This window comes from Macrotis lagotis, chromosome 1 (assembly GCF_037893015.1).
Source record: "Macrotis lagotis isolate mMagLag1 chromosome 1, bilby.v1.9.chrom.fasta, whole genome shotgun sequence".
Classification (NCBI taxonomy): Eukaryota; Metazoa; Chordata; class Mammalia; order Peramelemorphia; family Peramelidae; genus Macrotis; species Macrotis lagotis.
Genome location: NC_133658.1, coordinates 577,567,261 through 577,577,458, shown reverse-complemented (window position 1 = coordinate 577,577,458; position 10,198 = coordinate 577,567,261). Strand labels below are relative to the sequence as shown.

At 38.3% G+C, this 10,198-nt stretch overlaps 1 pseudogene; it reads left to right on the top strand.

Annotated features, from left to right (window-relative positions):
- The first annotated feature begins 334 nt into the window (after positions 1-334).
- Positions 335-893, top strand: LOC141505519 (small ribosomal subunit protein uS17-like; annotated as a pseudogene).
- The last annotated feature ends 9,305 nt before the right edge of the window (positions 894-10,198 follow it).

Here is a 10,198-nt window from a genome sequence, read left to right as displayed (position 1 = left end):
ATAGGCCATTCTTAGTTCTCTATATTTGATGTTTATAGGATTGCATAAGAGTTATTAGTTAAATGGTTCATGGGAGCATTTATACCTCAGAAAATCTACAAAAAAGGGGTCAGTTAGTTGGCACAGTGGATAGAGCACCAGCCCTGGAGTTAGGAGAACCTGAGTTCAAATTTAGCCTCAGATACTTGATAACTACCCAGATGTGTGAGCTTGGACAAGTCACTTAACCCCAATGTCTTGTACAAAAAAATCTACAAAATGCTACAAATCAGAATTTGATTTATTGTTTTGTTGATTGTCTATACTTAAGAACACACTATAGAAGATGTTAAGAATGCAACTTAAGGCCTCGTGTTTAAGGAGACTCCAGCAGCAGCTTTCCGGCTTCTTTCCCTCCGTTCGTCCGAGAGAAGAGGAGGGAGAGGCGAGCACGGCGGACATCCAGACAGAGCGTGCCTACCATCTTCCAGAAGAAGAAGCGGGTGCTGCTCGGGGACACGGCCAAAGAGAAGCTGCCCAGATACCACAAGAATATCCGGTTGGGCTTCAAGACTCCCAAGGAGGCCATCGAGGGTACCTACATCGACAAGAAGTGCCCCTTCACTGGCAATGTCTCCATCCGAGGCAGGATCTTGTCAGGTGTGGTGACCAAGATGAAGATGCAGAGGACCATCGTCATCTGCAGAGACTACCTGCATTACATTCGAAAATACAACCGGTTTGAGAAGCACCACAAGAACATGTCTGTGCACCTGTCTCCCTGTTTCTGAGACATCTAGATTGAAGACATTGTGACAGTGGGTGAGTGCAGGCCCCTCAGCAAGACGGTGAGGTTCAACGTGCTGAAGGTCACCAAGGCAGCCGGGACCAAGAAGCAGTTCCAGAAGTTCTGAGCCCCTGGTTACCGGGGACAGGGGCCGGTGCTGGAGAGTCCACTGCGACCTGGCCAACTGTTCTGCTAATAAAGGCATCCTTCCCCCATAAAAAAAAAAGAATGCAACTTAAACTTTAAATTGTGTCTTATGTCTGGAAAGCTGGGTATTAAACGTTTAACAGCAAACCCAATGAATGTAAGCCTAAGGACTAGAACTTTACTAACCCTAAACAGATATCACCACATCAGAGCAGCTATTATGAGAACTTCAGAGAATTCATTCATTTCTAGAGGGCTAAATTTCTTCTACTTCTAATTCAGGGGAAAAAACCTTCCATTCTTTCTTCTCCCCTTTCCTTATTCATATTTTCTTTTAGCTCTTCTTTTCTATCCTTTTTTCCCTCCCTTTCCTCTTTCTCTCTTCTAACCTAACATACCTCCGTAGATAATTCAAATAGAAAACTTTTGTTTCATGGAATATTAGGAGGACAGCAGTATTTTAAAGATCATGGGGTCATGGCTTTGTTGATGGGGCTTTAAAGACCATGTAATCAGAGCCCTTTATTAAAGATAAAAAGGTGATAATGATGATAATGATAGCCAGCATTTATATAGTGCTTTCAGATTTATAAATATGTCACCAATATTATATAATTTTATTTTTTTTAAAAACTATATTATGATTTCATTTTATTTTTTTTTTGAATGAACACACTGAGGCCTGCAGAGATTGTCATTTGCTCCAGGTCATATAATCGGTAAATGGAAGAACTGGGATTCAAATTCAAGTCCTCTGATTCCAATTATCCTACATTTTCCATTGTACCATAGCCATCAAGTGCATAACCCTTTTTTTACAGATGAGGAAAATTGAGATTCAGAAAGTTTAATTATGTGTTAGAGATCACAATTAGTGTTCTTTAAAAAGTAATTCCTTTTTTTAATTTCACATTTTTCTGAGGTTTCAGAATATCATAATTGTGACTTCTTTGCTATTAAATTAATCTCTGTCCTAACTTTTAAAAGTTTTCACAGCTCACTTCTTTCTTATAGAAAGAAAGCTCATTTCACTCCCTTCCTCTTCCAGGTGCCATCTTATATCTTCATTTCTCTTCAAATTTTCTTTATCCACTTTTTAAGAAAGATTTTATTGAATTTTACAGTTTTTCCCCTAATCTTTTTTATTTTTATTTTTAATGTTTTAATGAATTAAAATTTATTTTTGTACAAATGATGTTTTTTATACATTACTAAAATATTCTTGTTTAAGAGTAAACATAATACCCCTCCCCCCCAAATATAAACCCTCATGAGAAATAAAGTAAAGGAAAGAGAAAAAAATGTGCTCTAGTCTGTGTTCCAACACCACAAGCTCTGTCTCCGGTGGATCACATTCTTTATGATAAGTCCATCACAAAAGCTACTTCCATATATTTGCACTGTTTCCGTTGCTGATTGCAACTCCCTCCATTCATACCTCCCCACTACCATATACTATATTTTCTCTCTCCTTCTAAAATGTGCTGTAGGGTAGCTGAGTGGCACAGTGGACTGATCACTGGCCCCAGGGCCAAGAAGCCTGGAGCCCACATACCACCCCTAAGACCCAGCAACCACCCAGCCCCATGGTCCTGGACAGGCCACCCAATCCCAGCCCCTTGCAAGACATAAAAAAGAAAATGTGTTATATCTGACTGCTCTCCCCCATGATCCACCCTCTCCTCCATCACTGACATCTCCCCCTTCCTACTATCCCCCTTCTCTCCTTTTTACTCTAGATGTTTATACCCTATTGAGTGTATATGCTGTTGCCTCTCTGAGCCACCTCTGATGAGAGTGAAGGTTCCCTCATTCCCTTTCACCTTCCCCCCTTCCATATCATTGCAATAGCTCATTGCAATAAAAAAATCTTATTATATGAAATATCTTAGCCTATTCCACCTCTCCTTTCTCTTACTCCCATTACATTTCCCTTTTATCCATTGACTCCATTTTTACAATATATCTTCAAATTCAGCTCTCTCCTGAACTTCATCTATAAAAGCTCCTTCTACCTGCTCTACTAAATGAGAAGTTCTATATGAATATTATTAGTATCATTTTTCTATGTAGGAATACATGCAGTTCATCCTCATTAAGTCCCTCATATTTTACCCTTCTCTTCCACTCTCTATGCTTCACCTGAGTCCTGTATTTGAAGGTCAAACTTTCTGTTCAGCTCTGGTTGTTTCAACAGGAACAATTGAAATTCCCCTGGTTCATTGAAAGTCCATCTTTTCCCCTGGAAGAGGATGTTCAATTTTGCTGCTGAGTAGTTGATTCTCAGTTGCATTCCAAGTTGTTTTGCCTTCCAGAATATTATATTCCAAGCCCTACAAGCCCTTAACGTAGTTGCTGCCAAGTCCTGTGTGATCCTGACTGCAGCTCCACAATATTTGAATTGTGTTCTTCTGGCTGCTTGTAATATTTTCTTTTTTGACTTGGGAGTTCTGGAACTTGACTATGATATTCCTGGGGGCTGTTTTTTTGGGATCTCTTTCAAGGGGAGTTTGGTGGATTCTCTCAATTTCTATTTTGCCCTCTGCTTCTAGGATATCTGGGCAATTTTCTTGTAGAAATTCTTTAAAAATGAGGTCAAGGTAGGGGTGGTTAGGTGGTGCAGTGGACTGGTCCTGGAGTCAGGAGCACCTGAGTTCAAATGAGGCCTCAGACACTTAATAATTACTTAGCTGTATGGCCTTGCGCAAGCCACTTAACTCCATTTGCCTTGCAAAAACCTAAAATAAAATGAGGTCAAGGCTCTTTTCCTGATCATGACTTTAAGGTATTCCAATAATTTTTAAATTATGTTTTCCAGATCAGTTGTTTTTTCAATGAGATGTTTCACATTTTCTTCTAATTTTCCATTCTTTTGGTGTTGAAATATTATGTCATGACTTCTCATAAAGTCATCAGCTTCCTTTAGCTCCATTCTATATCTGAAGGACTTGTTTTCTTCAGAAAGCTTTCTTATCTCATTTTCCATCTGGCTAATTCTGCTTTGGGTGGCTAGGTGGTGTAGTGGATAGAGCACCGGCCCAGGAGTACCTGAGTTCAAATCTGGTCTTAGACACTTAATAATTACCTCGCTGTGTGGCCTTGGGCAAGCCACTTAACCCCATTTGCCTTGCAAAAACCTAAAAAAAAAAGCATTCTTCTCCTCAATAATTTTTTGAATTGTTTTATCCAATTGACCTATGCTGGTTTTTAACATGTTATTTTCTTCAGCATTTTTTTGGATCTCCTTGACTAAGATGCTGACTTCTTTTTCATGTTTTTCCTGCATCTCTCTCATTTCTTTCCCTAATTTTTCTTCTATCTCCCTTACTTGATTTTCGAAACTCTTTTTTGAGCTCTGTCATAGCCTGAAACCAATTTCTATTTTTCTTGGAGTCTTTAGATGCAGGGAACTTTACTTCCTCATCTTCAGATTGAGTATTATGATCCTTCTTGGGATCATAGACAATGTATTTCTCAATGATGTTCCTCTTTTTTCCTCTGTTTACTTATTTCTCCAGCCTGTGCCTGATTCCTGAGCTTACCCCTCCCCCCACAAGGATCTCAGTGTGTGAAGCTCTGACTGCCCTCCTGGTCTGTGAATGACCACAGGCACACACCTCTGCCACAGGGCTGAGGTGGAGGGGGCTGTTCTATGGGGGGCTCAGACTGGGATCAGGATCTGAATGTGGTCAGAGCCCCAGTGTCCTGTTCCAGGTACAGAGGACAGACCTCTGAAATTTCTCTCCACTTCCCTACCTTCGGTGGGCTGAGCACTCAAGGCTCAGTTGCCTGGAGGCTCCTGCTTATTGGCTCCACTCCTGCTTCTGTTTCCTGGATCTGGGCCTCCAGCTGCTGAGTTGACCACACTGACTGCTGCAACTACCCTGAGGGCCTGGGCTTTGTGTGCTCCCTCTGGTAGAGGGTCCCTCCTCTGATCCTCCAATTTGTGCCCAGTACTCCCCAAGATGTAGGTCTGGAAACTGCCCCTGCTGCCGTGAGCTGTGACTCTCAGGCACCCTGGGGCTGCCTCTGGGAGGCTGAAGTTTCTTCACTCTGGCAGGTTGCTCCTCTAACCCCATGGATTGGAGCCTTTCCACTATTTTCCAGGTTATCTTGGTCTAGAGAATTGCCTCACTGGATCTTTCTGTGGGTTCTGTCTCTCAAAAATTTAGTTAGAGTCATAATTTTAAGATTTTTGAAATATTATGGAGAGAACATCTAGGAGAGCCTCTTCTCCTGTCACCATCTTAACTCTGCCCCTCCTTTATCCACTTTTAAAATTTATTTACCACTCACTCCCTCTAAACTCTGTGATCTGACTTCCATCTATATTACTTCCTAGATACTGTTTTCTCTAAGATTAGTAATCACTTTCTCCTGGTCAAATAATAGATCTCAACATTTCTGGTGTATTTTGTGATGTTGTGATGTTTCAGTCTTCTTGAAATACCTTTCTCTCATGACTTTCATGATCCTATACCTTCGTTACTCTCCTCAAATTCAATAGAGCACCCAAGATGGGAAACGATAGTTCTGGGTACTAAGCAAGAAAAAAATGATAAATAAGCCGTAAATCTTGCTACATAAATGTAGCCGAGGTAAGATATATATAAACTAATAATTAAAAGACAAAATGTAGTTCACAAGAGCAGTACAAAAAAAGTTCTACAAGAATTCCACTGATGGAAAGATACATTTTTTAACTCAAGGGTCGAATTACTCCTACCTTTAATGGAGATCTATTAGCTTTATTTTTTTTTCTTTTTGCAAGGCAATGGGGTTAAGTGACTTGCCCAAGGTCACATAGCTAGGTAATTATTAAGTGTCTGAGGTCAGATTTGAACTGAGGTCCTCCTGACTCCAGGGCTGGTGCTGTATCCACTGAACCACCTAGCCGCCCCATTTCTGTTAGCTTTACTTACTCCTCATTCCCCTTCCCCCATTTGTGGGTATATGTCAAAATTCAAATGCTGGTCTTCTTTCCTCTCTTTATATTCATTCTTTTGAAGAGTTCATCCAGTTCTCAATACAACTTTCTTCTATCCCAATCAATAAGTAAATATTTGACTCCCACCATGTGCAAGGCACATGGTGTTTGAAAAGAATCATGAAGCATGATTCGTTCCTGCAAGGATTTCTATAATTGTCTCCCCTAAAGGAAATAATTACTCACCTTCACCCCCTACTACTGGGAAAATTTCAAATAAGTTGAAGCATACAGGAATACAAAGATATAATACACAACTTCTTGGATGACTTTTTTATAAAGAAGACACAGAAAAATATATGTATCAAGGAAGACTCCCAGGGATCTCCAACAATGTAAGTATATTCTTCTAGAAACTTGGAGGTTTACTTATATATGAATCTCTCTTTGCAAAGAAATCTGCACAAAAGCTTCATAATAGCTTCTAGTCCGATCACCATTAGCAGTGAGCACTATTTTTCTTCCTCTTTAAAACTCCCTGCTATGTTCCATGACCACATTCTTCGACTCGCTCGTACCACCTCCCACCTCCCACCTAGCAATACAATCTGTACAGAATGGCTTCACATTGCAACCCTGTTGTAACTAGTTTCTTATTTTTTCCTAACCATGATACTGATCAAGCTTGCTGCTGCTTACTGTCATTGCCACTGACCATGGTGCTGACAATGGGTAGGCACTTAACAGGTTAGAGTTGGGTTATAGGATCTTTCCAAGGCCCAAAATGAGCCAAAATAAAGAAGAAAGTACATGCAAGGAATGTATAAAGAATGTCAAGTAATCTATTGGACAAGAAGGAAATAGTATAAGAAAAAACCAGAAAAGTAAAATGTCATTAGATTGTAGATGGCTATCAATTATAGGTTAAGGAGTATGAACTTTATTTAATGTGAAACAGGAAACTGTTTAAGATTTTTAGCATAAGAGGCATCAAGTAGATCAAGCATAAAGATTACTCTCATAGAAGTATGAAAGATAGATTGGAGGAAAAAGAGAATAAAGAGACAAAGACCTGGTAGAAGGTCATGATATAATCTAAGCAAGTGACAATGAAAGGGAAATCAATTGGGGATCAGCTAAACAAATTGTGGTGATTAATAAAATGAAATATTGGTGTGCTGTAAGAAATCTGTGAGATGAATACAAAAAAAGCATAAAAAGAACTATATGAATTGATGCAGAGTGTAATAAGCAGGGGCATAAAAACAATATACCCAATATTTACAAAGATGTAAATGTAAAGAACAACTACACACTGAAAGAAAAATAAAATTCAAAAATAAATGTAACAAATTTGTAAGATCAAGAAGCATTCAAACGAAGAGAAATGAGAAGATACCATACCCCTTCATAGTGATTGGAGATCCATAGGAGTTATACATTGCACATATTTTGGGACTTTTTCAATGTTTCAATAAATTGTACTGGAATTTTTTTCTCTCTAAAAATATGATTTATAATATCGGATAACTCTGGGAGAGTTAGAAGGAGAGGCACTTGAATTTATTATGGCAATGATAGAAACAAAATATCAATAATTTTTTAAATGAAAGACTATAGCAATGACAGTGAGAATAGAAAGGATGGGATAGAGGCAAGAGGCAATGTAAAGAAAAAATCAGTAGTATTTTAGATATGGTTCACTGTTAAAAATGGAAGAGAACTATATTCAGAAATAAAAATTATGTAGAGAAAGATAAAATTTTGTAAGAAAATAGAGCTTCCTAATTAATTAGAAATTAGAGGAAAGGGAAAAGAGAAAGATAATACCAAATTTAAAAGTATGGGAGACTGAATGCCTATGATCAAAATATTGAAGAAATACCAAAATCAGAAAAAAAGGAATAAATTTGGTTTTGGATTGAGATAATTTGAGATTATTTGCAAAACCAAAGGGAATAAACTGGTGGAAAGGAATAGATTGGAGTCACTGGAAAGAGGGATTGAATCCTAGTGCAAGGTCCTGGAAGGGGGTGGGGAGAGCAGAGATAGATCAATGGCAAAGTAAAAGGAGTAGCAAAATGTCTTCCTCTGAGACTTCAAGAGAAGACAATGAAATTTTAAAGAGTGAAAGAGAAGAGTCTAGGGAGCTCCTGTCAGATGACCTCAGTTATCTTATTGAAGACAGGGGCTAACTTATCTGCCAGTTGTTTGGGGGCTGTGAAGAAGTTTTTGGGACCTTGAGTAGAGAGGAAAAGATTTGAAACAATCTCTGTGGGGAATGAGTTGGGGAATCAATAAAAGTGTACAGAAGGATTTCCTAGCAGCAGTTATGACCCAGCTAAGGTTATGCACTATAAATTTATAGTGGATGAAATCAGTTCGATTTTGTGACTTTCTCCAGGAATATTGAAGACATCTTCATTCTGACTAACTAACAAGAGAAGCCAGCCCAGGCTAAATGACAAATGAGTATGCAGACACTATATACTACAAAATAATCAGGTGAAGGAGTGGTCAGTAAAGGCTGAGGTGGTCAGAGAAGAAGGGTAAAGTAAAGCTGAACCCTGAAATATGAAGAGGATTCAAGTAAGCAGAGAGGATCAGATAAGGAATTCCAGGCAACCAGGAAGATGTAAGCAAAGGCATGAATGCTTTATTAATATTGGAGGGATATACTTAGATTTTATTTAGAGTTTAGGATCTATGGAAAAAATAGTGGGGAAATATGCTTTTTTGGTCTATTTTTTCCCTTTTAATCAGTAGAAAAGTCAGAGCAATGATCATATCTACATTCAGAGGTGGGGGGAGGACAAGTCTCTCCTCACAAGAATGGGTAATAGCTTACTTTACCCAGGAGTTGGGAGTATATGATAATTACACAGGAATGCTGTGAGGCCCAAATGAGATAATTCATGTTAAGCACTTTGCAATCCTTTAAACACTATATAAATGCCAGTTATTGTTTTTATTACTATTAACCTATTAGTTCTCAGATCTAGTGATGACTTCCTGCCTTGAGCTTTTACTGTACTCCTGCTGAGCTCAAGTAATGTTTACAGAATACTAGGGGTGTGGTGGTAAATATTTAACAACTAGTTCTCTGAGTAAAATATACATGTATATGCATTTAAAATTTAATCTGCATTATTAATTCTTTCCTATGTCTAGACAATCAACAAAACAATAAATCGAGCCCTGATTTGTAGTAATTGCTGATTTCTGAGGTATAAACGCTCACATTTAAAATTTAATAATCAAACCAATAAGATATTGCTTCAGCATACCCTAGAATTATATGAGCTTACCCATAGTTTTCTGAATACAGGTCAAGGACTAGAGCTCCTGAGGGGAGACAGTTCCAAAACAGAAGCTGGCAAAATCTAGGGTGTTGATGAAAATATTGCAGAAGTATAAGTCAGAAAAAAACAGTATTCTTACCCATATGACCAGAGAGTTTAGTTCATGAAAACTGTTCATATGTCCCAGTCCTTTGGATATTCTCTGTGATACTGAATATAGCCTTCTATCTAGAGAAGCCAGATTTCATGGGCAGCCCTAGGTTCAGAAAGGGGGCAAGTGTGTAAAAATTGCCTTATAGATAACTTCAAGTTCAAGGGGCATTGAACTTATTCACTGAACCTTCTAGAAGAATAATAGTATCATAATATAGTCCATGAATAGCATCTTTTTTTCTTGTAAAAGGGTCACCTTCATTCTTCCTGATCAATATTTACCCTTGGACAAAGATGAGGATACCCCATGTCATCCTTACAAAGAACTAAAGTCATTTCATGGTTGGAGAAGGAAAGAAATATTTAGAGCTCTGGACCTTTCAACTCAATCCCAATATTATAGTCAATTTTACAGAAAATCTAGGTCTGATGCAAGGAGTATTATTTCTAAGTAGCTTCTAAAAGTGTGTTTCCCTTGCAGGGGAGCCCAGAAACTCAGAGGATTTCTCAGATTAAAGGAAATATATTAAACTGTTACAATTATTTGTTTTCTGTGTTTCTATCATTCTTTTTTATTTCTTACTTTTTTGTGGGGTGAAACTAAAAACTATCTATATGAATTTATTATATTGAATGCTTGAAGGAGAGCCTAATGTCCCTTTTACTCATCTGCATAGAAACTTAGAAATGAGATATGCCTAAGCTATATTTGGAGATTTCCCTATAGTAACCGCAGTTAGGGTCAATAAGGTGAAGAGAAAAACTGGTCCTTTGTGGGATATCTCCCAAGCTCATACTTGATGCTTGTGAATTTAGAGTCTCTATGGAAACTTGGGCATGTGGAAAGTTTTCTTTGAATTATTACTTTGTTCCTTTTCTCTAATGACTTCAGGTGTGAGGTTA